Source organism: Heterodontus francisci, chromosome 2 (assembly GCF_036365525.1).
Source record: "Heterodontus francisci isolate sHetFra1 chromosome 2, sHetFra1.hap1, whole genome shotgun sequence".
NCBI lineage: Eukaryota > Metazoa > Chordata > Chondrichthyes > Heterodontiformes > Heterodontidae > Heterodontus > Heterodontus francisci.
The window spans coordinates 154609707-154625926 of record NC_090372.1 but is presented as its reverse complement, the minus strand read 5'-3'; the positions used below and the strand labels follow the sequence as shown (position 1 = coordinate 154625926).

Here is a 16220-nt window from a genome sequence, read left to right as displayed (position 1 = left end):
CGGTTAGCACCGCAGCCTCACAGCTCCAGGGACCCGGGTACAATTCTGGGTACTGCCTGTGCGGAGTTTGCAAGTTCTCCCTGTGACTGCATGGGTTTTCGCTGGGTGCTCCGGTTTCCTCCCACCGCCAAAGACTTGCAGGTTTTAGGTAAATTGGCCATTGTAAATTGCCCCTAGTGTAGGTAGGTGGTAGGGAATATGGGATTACTGTCTTCTTTGGCCTCCTTCTCTCGAGAGACAATGGCTGTCGGGTTAGTATAAATTGGTGGTTCGTGGTCGGCACAGACTCGGTGGGCCGAAGGGCCTGTTTCAGTGCTGTATCTGTGAATAAATAAATAAACTCCCCTGCTCTTCAAATAGTGTCATGTGATCTTTTACATCTACCTGAAAGGGCAAACGTTTAATATCACGTACAAAAAAACTATACCTCTGACAGTGCAGCACACCTTCAGTATTACACTGAAGTGTTGGTCTAGATCATGTGCTCTCTGGAATGGGGCTTGAAACATGCTTTCTTTAATTATAGAAAATATCTCTAGGTCCAAGATTTAAGTAAACAGTTATTAACTGGCCCTTCAATAGATTTAACTTCATGGTTTACTTCCATTTGGAAGCTTGGGATACTTCACAATCTGTAGCCATCATTCACATTCTAAAATTGTCACCTTCCTGTCTCCGTTTAACTAACTGGCAAGTATAAGTTACTTGCCACTTCTGTACTGTACGCAAGTTTTGCATTGTGCTCGGAGACATGATGGCAATTCAGTTGATAAGATTTGTTTACCAATCCAGATTAGGGGGTCAGACTATCTGGCTCCGGTCACTGTTTTTCCCCAGTTGGGGAGCTGTTTTTGTCATACTTTTCTTTTCTCCTTCTCCCTGTTCTGACCTAGATACAGTGATATTATACCATGTGATAGCAACTTGTGTTATTTCAGAGGAGGAGGTGAAAACTGGCCTTATCAGGTTACTTAAACATTGCTTGTAGGTCAACAGCTCTAACTGACCGTGTCATCCTCCTGGTTAAGGGGGATGGCGGGGGCGAAAGAGTTTTTTCATTCTTGTGGGTGAGTCACTACAGCTCAGGATAAGGAAAATGCATAGTTACTTCTGGGTGAGATAGTAGAAATGGTGAGAGTTATTGCAGGAGAGGGATAACTTTCCTTCTGTTTGGGGAGAGGTAACTGCACTCCCCCACCTAACCCACCCAATAAGAAAAACACAGCTTTCCCCTGTTCCCAAGCACAAATCAGACCTTTCATCCCACGAAGCACAAACTTGGCTTTCCCTGCTAAGAATAAATCCCCATCCCCATTGAAATGAGGTTTGCTGCCCTTCATCCTCACTTCAGGCAAGTTCAACACTATTCGTGCGTACAAATATTATTGAACAAACCCTTAACCAGTAAAATAAAAGCAAAATACTGCGAATGCTAGAAATCTGAAATAAAAACAAGAAATGCTGGAACTAATCAGGTCTGGCAGCATCTGTGAAAGGAGAAGCAGAGTTAACGTTTCGGGTCAGTGACCCTTCTTCGGAACGAGCAAATATTAGAAATGTCAAAGGTTATAAGCAAGTGAGCCAGGGGTGGGGCAAGAGATAACAAAGGAGAAGGTGTAGATTGGACAAGGCCACATAGCTGACCAAAAGGTCATGGAGCAAAGGCAAACAATATGTTAATGGTGTGTTGAAAGACAAAGCATTAGTACAGATAGGGTGTTAACGAACTGAAGATTGAACAGCAGCAAGTACAAACATGAAAAAAAACAGTGGGTAAGCAAACTGAACAAACTACAATGAAATGAAATAAACAAAAGAAAAAAAATTGTAAAAAATGTAAAGAAGAAAAAATAACTAAAAAATAAAAGTAAAATGGGGGGCCTGTCATGCACTGAAATTATTGAACTCAGTGTTCAGTCCGGCAGGCTGTAGTGTGCCTAATCGGAAAATGAGATGCTGTTCATCGAGCTTGCGTTGATGTTCAGTGGAACACTGCAGCAAGCCCAGGATAGAAATGAGAGCAGGGGGGAGTGTTGAAATGGCAAGCAACAGGAAGCTCGGTCCTGCTTGCGGACTGAGCGGAGGTGTTCCGCAAAGCGGTCACCCAGTCTGCTTTTGGTCTCCCCAATGTAGAGGAGACCACATTGTGAGCAATGAATACAGTATACTACATTGAAAGAAGTACGAGTAAATCGCTGCTTCACCTGAAAGGAGTGTTTAGGGCCTGGGATAGTGAGGAGAGAGGAGTCAAATGGGTAGGTATTACACCTCTTGCGATTGCAGGGGAAGGTGCCAACGGACGGGGACGAGGTGGTGGGGGTAATGGAGGAGTGGACCAGGGTGTCACGGAGGGAACGATCCCTTCGGAATGCTGACAGGGGAAGATGCGTTTGGTAGTGGCATCACGCTGGAGGTGGCAGAAATGGCGGATATGGAGGCTGATGGGGTGGAAAGTGAGGGAAAGGGGAACCCTGTCACGGTTCTGGGAGGGAGGGGAAGGGGTGAGGGTAGAGGTGCGGGAAATGGGCCGGACACGGTTGAGGGCCTTGTCAACAACAGTGGGGGGGGGGAGAATCCTCGGTTGAGGAAAAAGGAGGTCATATCAGAAGCACCGTCATGGAAGGTGGCATCATCAGAGCAGATGCGTCGGAGAAGGAGAAACTGGGAGAACGGAATGGAGTCCTTATAGGAGGTAGGGTGTAAAGAAGTGTAGTCCAGGTAGCTGTGGGAGTCAGTGGGCTGAGAATGGATATTAGTAGACAACCTATCACCGGAGATGGAGACAGAGAAGTTGAGGAAGGGAAGGGAAGTGTCAGAGATGGACCATATAAAGGTGAGAGAAGGGTGGAAATTGGAAGCAAAGTTGATAAAGTTTTCCAGTTCAGGGCAGGAGCAGGAAACGGCACCGATACAGTCATCAATGTACCGGAAAAAGAGTTGGGGGAGGGGGCCTGAGTAGAACTGGAACAAGGAATGTTCGACACATCCCACAAAAAGACAGGCATAACTAGGACCCATGCGGGTACCCATAGCAACACCTTTTACTTGAAGGAAGTGAGCGGAGTTGAAGGAGAAGTTGCTCAATGTGAGAACAAGTTCAGCCAGGCGGAGGAGGGTGGTGGTGGATGGGGACAGGTTGGGCCTCTGTTCAAGGAAGAAGCGGAGAGCCCTTAAACCATCCTGGTGGGGGATGGAGGTGTAGAGCGATTGGACGTCCATAGCGAAGAGGAGGCGGTTGGGACCAGGAAACTGGAAATTGTCAAAATGACGTAGGGCGTCAGAAGAGTCACGGATGTAGGTGGGAAGAGACTGGACCAGCGGAGAAAAGATAGTCAAGATAGGAAGAAATAAGTTCAGTGGGGCAGGAGCAGGCTGACACAATGGATCTGCCGGGACAGTCCTGTTTATGGATTTTGGGAAGGAGGTAGAAGCGGGCTGTCCGGGGTTGCGGGACTATGAGGTTGGAAGCTGTAGAGGGAAGATCTCCAGAGGAGATGAGGTCAGTGACAGTCCTTTGGACAGTGGCTTGATGTTCGGTGGTGGGGTCATGGTCCAGAGGGAGGTAGGAAGAAGTGTCTGTGAGTTGGCGTTGAGTTTCTGCAAGGTAGAGGTCGGTGCGCCATACAACAACAGCACCACCCTTGTCTGCAGGTTTGATGACCATGTCGGGGTTAGACCTGAGAGAACGGAGTGTCTCAAGTTCAGAGGGGGACAGGTTAGAGTGAGTGAGGGGGGGCAGAGAAAGTGAGATGACCAATGTCTCGCCGACAGTTTTCAATGAAGAGATCAAGAGCGGGTAAGGGGCCAGGGGGAGGGGTCCAGGTAGAGGGAGAATGCTGAAGGCGGGTGAATGGGTCTGCTGGTCAAAGAAGTGAGCCCGGAGTCGGAGGCAACGGAAGAAGAGCTCAACGTCATGCCGAGCGTGAAATGCATTGAGGTGGGGCCGTAAGGGGATAAAACTGAGACCTTTGCTGAGTACAGAACATTCAGCATCAGAGAGGGGGAGGTCAGAGGGTATAGTGAATACACAGCAAGGGGTCAGAGGGAAGTGAAGCGGAAGGAGGATCTGGAGGAGCATTTGTCCCCATCAGCTGCTGGAGCTTGCGTTCCTTGACACCTGAAATCTACACCTCCTTTGTTATCTCATTCCCCACCCCCGGCTCACTTGCTTATAACCTTTGACATTTCTAATATTTGCTCGTTCCGAAGAAGGGTCACTGACCTGAAACGTTAACTCTGCTTCTCCTTCCACAGATGCTGCCAGACCTGCTGAGTGGTTCCAGCATTTCTTGTTTTTATAATCCCTTAACCAGTGTGTATTACATTCCGTTGTACACTGTTTTAACTAAAACTTATTTATTTTAAAGCAACTGAATACCTTTAGTAAATAGAGTCATAGAAGATGAAGGAATATAATCTGAGCATGTTAAATGTTAATATTGAATGATGTAATTTCCAATGATGTAATTCTTTTGGAGCTTCACATTGCATAAGTGAAGAATATCTAAGTATTCAGTTCGTGAAGTTGCTGGTGTTTGTTTGGAATAGATCTTCTAGAAAGCTGTAGAGTAATGGATATTTTCTGTTATTGTGTTGCATAAAAATGAACTAAAATTTTCCAATGATGAATATAATTAAAAGGCAATGTTAGTATTATTAGATTCACATACTTGTGTTAACATTTTCTTTGTTTTAGTAACAAAATAGAGCATTCAACTGTTCACCAAATTTAAAATATTATACCTAAATACTATCATTAAGATTATAAAATAACTTAATGAAGCTTATAGAAAAGAAACCATTGTTATAATTGTGGCTTACTGATTTACCCTAAAAGAATTTTCACAATTCCGTGATATTGTCCTTAGCTTTTAAACATTTTATTGCCCATAAGCTCAAATAGCCTTTTGAGGGATAAGACTCATCTGAATAGAAATTCAGCAATACGTTTTACAGAGTAACAATAAAGCAGGTTTCCTTTTTGAATGGAATATGCAAATTAGACATTACATGGATAAACTGAATACTATTGTATTGAAAGGTCGCTTTCTAACACTATCACTTGGTATGACAAGTCATGATGGTGGTTTTGATGTTAGGTTACTGTAGCATGACAATTACTTAGACTTTGCATATGTGTAGGTATTATTACCTCCCTTCATAGCTTTGTGATCCAAAGAAGGGTGTACCAAGAGTTGATAGAATAGTCTAACTGGGAGTAACAGGTTAAACCAGAATCAAAATAAAGAACAAAGGTGAGATACGTAACAATCTAGATCGATCTTACAAGCATTCAAACTGTGTTTTTTAGATAAAAATTGCTCTTTTATTATTTGGATATATTTTAGAATAGTTTTGCTACAGTATTGAATTGAGTCATTTCCAGCTGCCAACATAATTTAGAGACTATTAAAATATTGAGGTATTTATACAGTTTTGTCTGTGTAAAAATGTAGAACTATACAGGTTCATCCACATTTTTGACTCTTAAGATGATGGGTAGTGTTAATTCAGTTGTGTTCGTATTGCAGAACTTAAGTGATATTCTGTAGTTGGAGGAGAACTGAGAACTGTCAACTTTGGAAGCAGTTTTCTTTATTCATTTTTAGCTATATATCAGCTTTTGTCTAATCAGAGGCAAAAAAACATTCAACCTGTAGAGTTGGACATTTTTATATGGATTATACTGCGTTAATATTTGCATGATGTTTTGCCTATTTAACATACTTTCATTAACAGAAGTGCTTTTTTCTCAAGTGGATTTTTCACAGTGGTATAAAAGAATCAGTTAGCCAACTGGTGACTGGTCACTGAGCAGGATCGCAGCTTAAGAAACATCCAATGCAATATGTGCTTGCTTTACCATAGCATGGAAATGCTAATACAATTTCTGAATACTAATCAGTCTGCTCTGATGTTGCACATGAAAAGTTAAAACCAAGTGTTGTCTTCAGGTGAAATGGGGTTACAGGGTGTGGATAATTAAGCCAAGGTGTGCAGATGTAATTCAGTCTCCATTTTAAGGAAGATATTCTGCTTTTATTTTTATATTTCCAATTTAAATTCTGATACCCACATTTGTAGTGTAAACGACCTCTGTCAGTTTTTCACAGTGCAGTTATATCCTCCCACCTCTGGAAGTGCTATGGCTAAAGCGTGTGAGAACGTAACATAAGAAATAGGAGCAGGAGTAGGCCATTCAGCCCCTCAAGACTGCCCTGCCATTCAGTAATCATGGCTGATCTATCCCAGGCCTCAACTCCTTTTTGGGGCCAGCTCCTCGTAACCCTCGACTCCCTGAGATTTCAAAATTCTATCTACCTCCTCCTTAAATACATTTAGTGACCTAGCCTCCACAACTCTCTGAGGTAGAGAATTCCAGAGATTCACCATCCTCTGAGAGAAGAAATTCCTTCGCATGTCAGTTTTAAATGTGTGCCCCCTTATTCTGTAACTATGTCCCCTAGTTTGAGGTTCCCCCACTAGTGGAAACATCTTCGCAACATCTACCCTGTCAAGCCCCCTTAAAATCTTAAATGTTTCAATAAGATCACCTCTCATTCTTCTAAGTTCCAATGAATAAAGGCCTAACCTGTTTAGCTGTTCTTGATAAGACAACCCCTTCATCCCAGGAATCAGCCTAATGAACTTTTTCTGAACTGCCTCCAATGCTAGTATGTCCTTCTTTAAATATGGGGACCAAAACTGTACGCAGTACTCCAGGTATGGCCTCACCAACACCCTGTACAGTTGTAACAAGACTTCCCTATTTTTAAACTCTAACCCTGTAGCAATAAAGACCAAAATTCCATTTGCCTTCCTAATTACTTGCTGCACCTGCATGCTAGCCTTTTGTGTTTCATGTACAACAACACCTAGATCCCTCTGTACTGAAGTATTTTGTAGTCTTCATCTAAATAATAATCTGCCTTTTTATTCTTCCTACCAAAGTGGATTACCTCACACTTTCCCACATTGAACTCCATCTGCCAGGTTTTTGCCCACTCACTTAACCTATCTATATCCCTTTGCAAATTCTTTGTATCCTCATCACAACATGCCTTCCCACCTATTTTTGTATCGTCAGCAAATTTGGATACACTACACTCTGCCCCTTCCTCTAAGTCATTAATATAGATAGTAAATAGTTGAGGCCCTAGGACCGATCCTTGTGGCACCCCATAGTTACGGCTTTCCAACCTGAAAAAGAACCATTGATCCCAACTCTCTGCCTTCTGTGTTAGCCAATCCTTAATCCATGCCAACACTTTACCCCCAATACCCTGAGCTCTTATTTTGGGCAATAACCTTTTATGTGGCACCTTATCAAACGCCTTCTGAAAATCCAAATACACTACATCTACTGGTTCCCCTTTATCCACTCTGCTTGTTATATCCTCAATGCAAACATGATTTCCATTTCATAAAACCATGTTGACTCTGTTTGATTGCATTATGTTTTTCTAAATGTCCTGCTATTTCTTCCTTAATAATGGACTTTAGCATTTTCCCAATGACTGATGTTAAGCTAACTGGTCTGTAGTTACCTGCTTTCTGTCTCCCTCCTTCCTTGAATAGGGGTCTCACATTAGCGGTTTTCCAATCCACTGGTATCCTACTGGAATCCAATGAGTTTTTGTATATTATGACCAATGCCTCCACTATTTTTGCAGCCACTTCTTTTAAACCCCTTGGATGCAGGCCATCAGGTCCTGGCAACTTGTCTGCCTTTAGTCCCATCAGTTTGTCCAGCACCTTTTCCATCGTGATAGAGATTGCTACAAGTTCCTCCCTCCCATTTACACCTTGCTCATCTATTATTGTTGGGATGTTTATAGTGTCCTCCACTGTGAAGACTAATGCAAAATATTGGTTTAAATCATCTGCCATTTCCCTGTTCCCTGTTATTAATTCCCCAGTCTCATCCTCCAAGGGTCCCACACTTACTTTAGCTACTCTCTTCCTTTTAATATACCCATAGAAGCTCTTACTGTTTGTTTTTATATTTCTTGCCAATTTACTCTCATAATCAAGTTTCTCCCTCTTTATTAGTTTTTTAGTCATCCGCTGCTGGTTTCTAAAAAAATTCCCAATCCTCTGGCCTACCGCTTATTTTCGCCGCATTGTACGCCTTTGTTTTTGATTTGATACTCTCCTTAAATTCCTTTGTTATCCATGGGTGGTTCATCATTCTTTTCGAGTCCTTCCTTCTGACTGGAATAAATGTTTGCTGAGTGTTATGAAATATCTGCTTAAAAGTCTGCAATTGCTCATCTACTGACTTCCTCTGTAGTCTATCTTCCCAGCCCGCTTTAGACAACTATTTCTTCATACCTCTGTAATTGCACTGGTTTGAGACCCGAGTTGCTCACCCTGAAACTGAATTTGAAATTCTACCATGTTATGATCGCTTCCCCCTAAAGGATCCTTAACTACGAGATCACTACAATTACAGTATGATTAGTTTATTTAGGCAGTTTCCATTATAAATGTGGGCATAGGAATTCATAATGAAAAAGTTAACAAAAACGTGCATGCGGATGTAAAATTTTTAACCTATATATAAATTGGGAAATAAATATTTGCATTATGTAGCACTTTTCATGGCCACAGGACATCCCAAAGTTCTTTACAGCCAATGAACTACTTTTGAAATACAGTCACTGTTGTAATGCTGGAAACTAAACAAATTTACATAAAAGTTATTGGATAATTAACTCAAGTTACATAAGTTACTTTTATACCCTGTTTCTTTCTTCGTGTGGATTAATTCTACAACCGTAGACCCAAAAACCATAGAGTCAAAGGTTATAGCAGGTAGACAGGAAAGTAGAGTGTAGGCCACAATCAGAACAGCCATGATCTTATCAAATGGCGAAGCAGGCTTAAGGGGCTGAATGACTTACTCCAGCTCCTAATTCATATGGTCGTATGTTCATATGCTCGTATTTGTACTCTGTTTCTGTCTTCGTATAGAATAATTCTACAATCATAGAACCATCAAGGTTTACTGCACAGGAAAGTGTCCATCATATCTGTGCTGGCTGTTTGTTAGAGCAATTCCAAACTAATCCCATTTAAAGGCCTGCTTGGGTCTGCAAAAAAAAACCTGACCCGAGCCCAACAGAATCACATACGACCCGAGCCCGACCCGGCTCGTGACCTTCCATGTTTTCCCATGCCCAACATGACCCGACCATCCGTTAACCTACCTTCCGTTTTTCACTTTGTTGCTGATCTGCACAAGCTTAAAATAACTGTAATAAAACCACCTTTCTAATCCAAAAATTAAATTGAGTAGAGCCACTTACCTGTGATAGAGCATACCCAACCCGACCCGAGCCTGAATGCCAGACCCGGAAGTGCGACCCGACCCGAACCTGACACATGTTGTCGGGTCCCTTTGAGTCGGGTAGCAGGCCTTTAATCCCATTGGCTGCTGTCTCCTTATTGTATTTATATGAAATGATCACAAGTTGTTTGGTTTGTGATGCAAAAGGATTATTCAGCTGTCCAGCAGATTATAATGTTAGTAACTGGAATCAAGCAAGGTATTGATATGTGACAAATACCATAGCAATGGCCTGAACTTAATGTTGCAATAAGCTAACCTTTTCATTGCAAAGTAAAGGTGCATGTAGGTGGCATTATCATTTTTAAAGCTACTGATTAAAATATATATATCTGGAAATTAAAGTTTGCCTCTTGAGGAGTTGGTTGGCAACAAGTACCGATCAACAAAACGAGAGAATACATTGCAATATTGTGTAGTTAGATGGAGTTTTGTGCATTGTGAATTTGCATTTTTGTGCAACAGTTCAGGAAATTCATTTCAACGAATGCTACTGTAAAATCCAGCAATATTCAAGCTGCCTCCTACTCCTACTGTTTTATTAAAAGCAATTATATATTTTTAAGGTATACTATAATATATACATCAAAAGACTGGTAAGCAAGATAAAATATTCAGCTGTAGTTTTATTTAAAAAGAAATACCTTTTCATGTAAATACAGAAGAAGGAGCAAGGTTCAAAAATGGACAAGAATGTGCAGCAGTGGATTTGATTTAGTTAGTTGTTTCTAATTATCAAGCCCATTTAAAATACTTAAATTTGATGTTTATATTTTTCATATCGTTAATTCAATATCTTTTTCAATCATTCGCGTTTCAGCAAACCTTTTTTGAAACTGTTCTTTAAACTTGTAATATTGAAAAATAATCCTTTATAATTTTCAGTATATATTTTAATAGATTCAAAGATCATATTTTCTTGGAAGCTGTAGTGGTTTGTAGTTAAACCCTAGAAATCAGCAGTCAGTAAGGGATCTACAACAACTTGTATTTATATGGCATTTTTAATATAAAACGTCCCAAGGCATTTCACAGGAGTATTATAAAGCGAAATTAGACACTGAGCCACATAAGGTGATATTAGGGCAGATAGCCCAAAGCTTGGCCAAAGAAGTACGTTTTAAGAAATATCTCATAAGTGGTGCAGTGGTTAGCACTGCAGCCTCACAGCTCCAGCGATCCGGGTTCAATTCTGGGTACTGCCTGTGTGGAGTTTGCAAGTTCTCCCTGTGTTTGCGTGGGTTTCCTCCGGGTGCTCCGGTTTCCTCCCACAGCCAAAAGACTTGCAGGTTGGTAGGTGAATTGGCCATTGTAAATTGCCACTAGTATAGGTAGGTGGTAGGGGAATATAGGGACAGGTGAGGATGTGGTAGGAATATGGGATTAGTGTAGGATTAGTATAAATGGGTGGTTAATGGTCGGCACAGACTCGGGCCGAAGGGCCTGTTTCAGTGCTGTATCTCTAAATCTAAAGAAAGAGAGGGAGAGTGTAGGTGAGGGAAATTTAGAGCTTAAGGTCTAGACAACTGAAGGCACAGCCATCAATAGTGGAGCAATTAAAATTGGGGATGCTCAAAAAGCCAGAATTAGATGAGTGCAGCTGTCATGGAAGGTTGTGAGTCTGGAGGAAACTACAGAAATAAAGAGTGGCAAGGCCATGGAGGGATTTGAAAACAAGATTGAGAATTTTAAAATCAAGATGCTGCTTGTCTGGGAGCAATTGTAAGTGAGTACAGGGATGATAAGTGAATGGGACTTGGTGTGTGTAAGGACATGGACAGCAGAATTTTGGATGGCCTCAAATTTATGGAGGTCAGCCAGCAATATGTTTGAATAGTCAAATCAAACCAAGGCAGGAGAGAGTTACAGCAGCAGATGAGCTGAGGTAGGGGCAAAGTCAGGTGATGTTACGGAGGTGGAAATAGGTGGTCTCAGTGGCGTGCATATGTGGTTGGAACCTCATCTTGAGGTCAAATATGACACAAGGCTGTGAACAATCAGGTTTAGTCTCAGACTGTTTCCAGGGAGAGGGTTGGAGTCAGTAGCTAGGGAATGAAGTTTGGAGCAGGGACTGAAAACAATGGCTTCAATCTTCCCAAAATTTAATTGGAGGAAATTTCTGCCTATCCAGTAGTGGAAGTTTGATAATTTAGCAACAGTGGAGGAATTGAAATAGGTGGTGCTGGTGAGATAGAGCTGGGTGTCATCAACGTACATGTGAAAGCTAACTCTGTGCTTTTGCATCATGTCACTGAGAGGTAGCGTGCACTTGAGATCTACGTTGAAGTGCATTTGTTTTTTTTTGAAAAACATTTTTTTTGCCTGTTTGAACTTCTAAGCTTTTGTCTTGTATTGCTAAAATCAGCATGCAAGGGGTTAAACCAGAATCAAAGAATATTTCTCAAAGGAAAACACCAGTTATGTTGCAGGCAAGCTGGCTTAAATGTTCTGAGGTGTGAGTTTATGAGGCTAGAGGACAGTAGAAAGTTCAAGCTGTCAATTGGCCAGTGCTATTGCATTCATTGACGAGCATCCTATGCCATTCTTGAAGATTGCCTTATGTAATCAATATTTGTTTTCTATTCAATTTGAGGAAGTGGGCATTTATGGCAAGGCCAGCATTTATTGCCCATTTTCTTTGAGAAGGTGGTGGTGAGCTGCCTTCTTGCCAATTAAGTGGCTTGCTAGGCCATTTTAGAAGGTAGTTAGAGGAGGCAACTGCATTGCTATTGGTCTGGAGTCATGTATAGGCCAGACCTGGGTGAGTACGGCAGATTTCCTTCCCCAAATAGTCATTTGTGATCTAGATGAGTTTTGACGCCAATCCAATAGTTACATACGGATCAGATCTAAGCTCTGCAGTCCTGCCACATCCAGTCGTGAATGGTGGTGGACAATTAAACAACTAACTGGAGGAGGAGGCTTCACAAATATCCTCATCCTCAACGATGGGGGAGTCCAGCACATCAGTGCAAAAGACAAGGCTGAGGCATTTGCAACCATCTTCAGTCAGAAGTGCCGAGTGAATGATGCATCTCGGCCTCCTCCTGAGGTCCCCAGCATCACAGATGCCAGTCTTCAGCCAATTTGATTCCGTTCACATGATATCAAACAATGGCTCAAGTCACTGCGTTACTGCAAAGGCATTTTGCCCTGACAACATTCCGGCAATAGTACTGAAGATTTGTGCTGCAAAACTAGCTGCGCCCCTAACCAAGCTGTTCCAGTACAGCTACAGTACTAACATGGACGCAGCAATGTGAAAAATCTCCCAAATATGTCCTGTTCACAAAAAGCAGGACAAATCCAACCCGGCCAATTACGGCTTTATCAGTCCACTCTCGATCATCAGCAAAGTGATTGCAAGGGTCATCGACAGTGCTATCAAGCTGCACTTGTTCAGCAATAATCTGCTCGCTGAAGTTCATTTTGGGCTCTGTGAGGGCCACTCAGCTCCTGACCTCATTACAGCCTTGGCCCAAACATGGACAAAAGAGCTGAACTCCAGAGGTGAGGTGAAAGTGACTGCCCTTGACATCAAGGCAGCATTTGAAAATGGCATCAAGGAGCTCTAGCAAAACTGGAGTCAATGGGAATCGTGGGGAAAACTCTCCACTGGTTGGAGTCATACTTAGCACAAAGGAAGATGGTTGTGGTTGTTGGAGGTCAATCATCTCAGTTCCAGGACATTACTGCAGGAGTTCCTCAGGATAGTGTCCTAGGCCTAACCATCTTCAGCTGCTTCCTTAATGACCTTCCTTCAATCATAAGGTCAGAAGTGGGGATGTTTGCTGATGGTTGTGCAATGTTCACCATTCGTGACTCCTCAGATACTGAATCAGCCCATGTCCAGATGCAGCAAGACCTGAACAACATCCAGGCTTGGACTGAGAAGTGGCAAGTAACATTTGTGCCACGCAAGTTCAAGGCAATGACCATCTCAAACAAAAGAGAATCTAACCATCTCCTCTTGATGTTCAAGGGCATTACCATCGCTGAACTCCCCCACTGGCAACATCCTGGGGGTTACCATTGACCAGAAGCTGAACTGGACCAGCCACATAAATGCTGTGACTACAAGTGCGGGTCAGAAGCTAGGTATTCTGCAGCGGATAACTCACCTCCTGACTCCCCAATGCCTGTCCACCATCTACAAGGCACAAGTCAGGAATGTGATGGAATACTCTCCACTTGCCTGGATGGATGCAGCTCCAACAATGCTCGAGAAGCTTGACACCATCCAGAACAAAGCAGCCAGCTTGAGTGGCACTGCATCCACCACCTTCAACATTCACTCGCTTCACAACCGATGCATTGTGCCAGCACTGTATACAATCTACAGGATGCACTGCAGCAACTCACCAAGGCTCCTTCGATAGCACCTTCCAAACCTGCAGTGTGTACCACCTAGAAGGACAAGGGCAGCAGGTACATGAGAACACCATCAGCTGCAAATTCCACTTCAGGCCACACATCATCCTGACGTGGAACTATATCGCCGTTCCTTCACTGTCACTGGGTCCAAATCCTGGAATTCCCTTCCTAACACTGTTGGTGTACCTACACCCCAAGGACTGCAGTGGTTCAAGAAGGCAGCTCACCATCACCATCTCAAGGGCAATTAGGGATGGGTAATAAATGTTGGCCTGGCCAACGATGCCCATATCCCACAAGCAAATTTAAAAAACCTTGTCACTATGACTAATTCTAGCTTTTTATTACAGATGTATTTAGTTGTGAATTTAAATTACTCAGCCGTTATGGTCTCTGGATCATTCGTCCAGACCTCTTGATTGCTAGTTCAGTAACACCACCCACTATGCTTCAGTTCCAAGTCTAGTGGGCATTTGATCTAATATTGCTGAAGAAAATGCAGCCTTTTTAAAAGCATTTTATCCCTTATGACATCAAAGGTTTTGCATTGAATTCTTGTGCGGAAGCCTCTTAGTTGTCGACTATTCCCCAGGTGGTCAGTTCGCTGCCCACAGGCGGCCTTCAGTTGCTTTGAAGCAGTCTAGAACCAGCTTTGGGTGTGTATCAATCTTTTTCAGCCAATAGTTACAAGGTTTTAAGTGTTGCCTCTTGGGTAGAGAGGTCGGCTAAATTGAGCTTACGGTAAACGGACTTCTATTTATAGAGGCTGTTTAAGAGATCCCACTGTGACTTCATTCCTCTTGTGTAACAAGAAGGGTAGTGAAATATGTTTTGCTATTATACTATTTGCTGTTCATTCATCAATTTTATGTAAAAAAATACCATCTAGATTTAATATATACACCCAATGCATTTTTTGAAAATAAAAGGATATGCTATGAATCTCCGATCAAAATTAAATGCAATTGTGTGGCATTATCTCTGAGATGTGAATGCCATCTAGGCTACATCTTTGGTGAGTCCTCCATAATTAACTTGTGTCTCTGACTTAATGGGTGTTCTCTGCTTCTTAGCTGTTCTTGAATTAACTATTACTGAATTAACCAATCACAATATTGTGAGACTACGATACTGACATTGGAATAATGGGTTGGATGACAGACTCCTATGCAGTAATTTCTATAATGAGGCAAAATTTGCCTGAAGTTTCTCAGTAGTTCAATTATTATGTTTATTTTAGATTTCATGTATGTTGTCGCCTCTTGTACATCATCCAAGCCTTTTGTTACCTCTAGACTTGACTATTCCAATGCAGTCCTGGCCTGACTCCCATCTTTCACCCTTTGTAAACTTAAGCTCATCCAAAGCTCTGCTGCCCAAATCCGAACTCGCAGTAAGTCCTGTTGGCCCATCACCCCTGACTTTTGTTGGCTCCCAGTTGAGCAATGCCTCAATTTTAACATTCTGATCCTTGTTTTCAAAACCCTCATGGCCTCGCCCCTCCCTATCTCTGTAATCTCTTCTAGCCTTACAACTCCCAAAGAAATCTGCACTCAAATTCTGGCCTCTTGAGCATCCCCGATTTTAATTGCTGCACCGTTGGCGGCTTTGTCTTCAGTTATCTAGGCTTTAAGTCCTGGAATTCCCTCACTAAACCTCTCCGTCTCTTTACTTCGCTTTCCTCCTTTTAGGCTGCTACTTTAAACCTATCCCTTAGACCAAGCTTTTGGTCATCTGTCATAATATCTCCTTATGTGGTTCAGTTTCAAAAGCTCTTTTGAAGCGCCTTGTCTGTTTTACTACGTTAAAAGCAGGTTGTTGTTGTTGCAGATGACTGATTCAATTGATTAGAGTAAGCAGGCCTGTGATTGTTAATGTAATTTTAAATTCTCATCAACTTCCATGCTTGTTTTGTAATATCTGAGTATTATGTCCCTCTGTCCCATTTGCAATACTTGTTTTTGTAATTACTTATTTAAAAAATGTGGTGAACCAAATCTTTGGTAGATTCCAACATACTGATGTTTGTTGTGCTCTCATAGTTTTGTTTATCAAATAACAATTTTGGTCCGTGTGGGTTCAGGGTGCCTAGATTGAAAGACTGAATATCCAGTACAGTAAGACCAAAGGAAGATAATTCTTGCAAACACACTCAAGTATATAAAATTCCACACTTAACAAAAATTACAAGTTTCAGGGGACTGAATTGTATCACTTTGTGGTTACTAACTCCGCTGAGCTGTTCTGGCAAGTCTAAATTGGGGAATAGTTGGGACTGGGTTTTCATGTATAGTGTAGGGTCATGGTCCTGTAGTTTTTTTCCTGGGAATATGCGGTTTGCCTTTTAAGGCTGGCAAAAGATCAATACTGCTTTAAGAACCAGCATGCCTCAGGAGTTAGAGAAATGCATTTTCGTTGCCTCAGATACAACCATTTGGAGACTGCGATTCAAAAGTTCATTCTTGTTATCATGGATATAGCCGCTTCGAATGAG

General features: G+C 42.1%; 1 protein-coding gene across 11 annotated transcripts in view; it reads left to right on the top strand.

The window, feature by feature from the left end:
* akap9 (A kinase (PRKA) anchor protein 9) overlaps positions 1-16220 on the top strand; it is a 362971-nt gene that overhangs the window by 225822 nt on the left and 120929 nt on the right. The gene's annotated exons all lie outside the window — the stretch shown is intronic.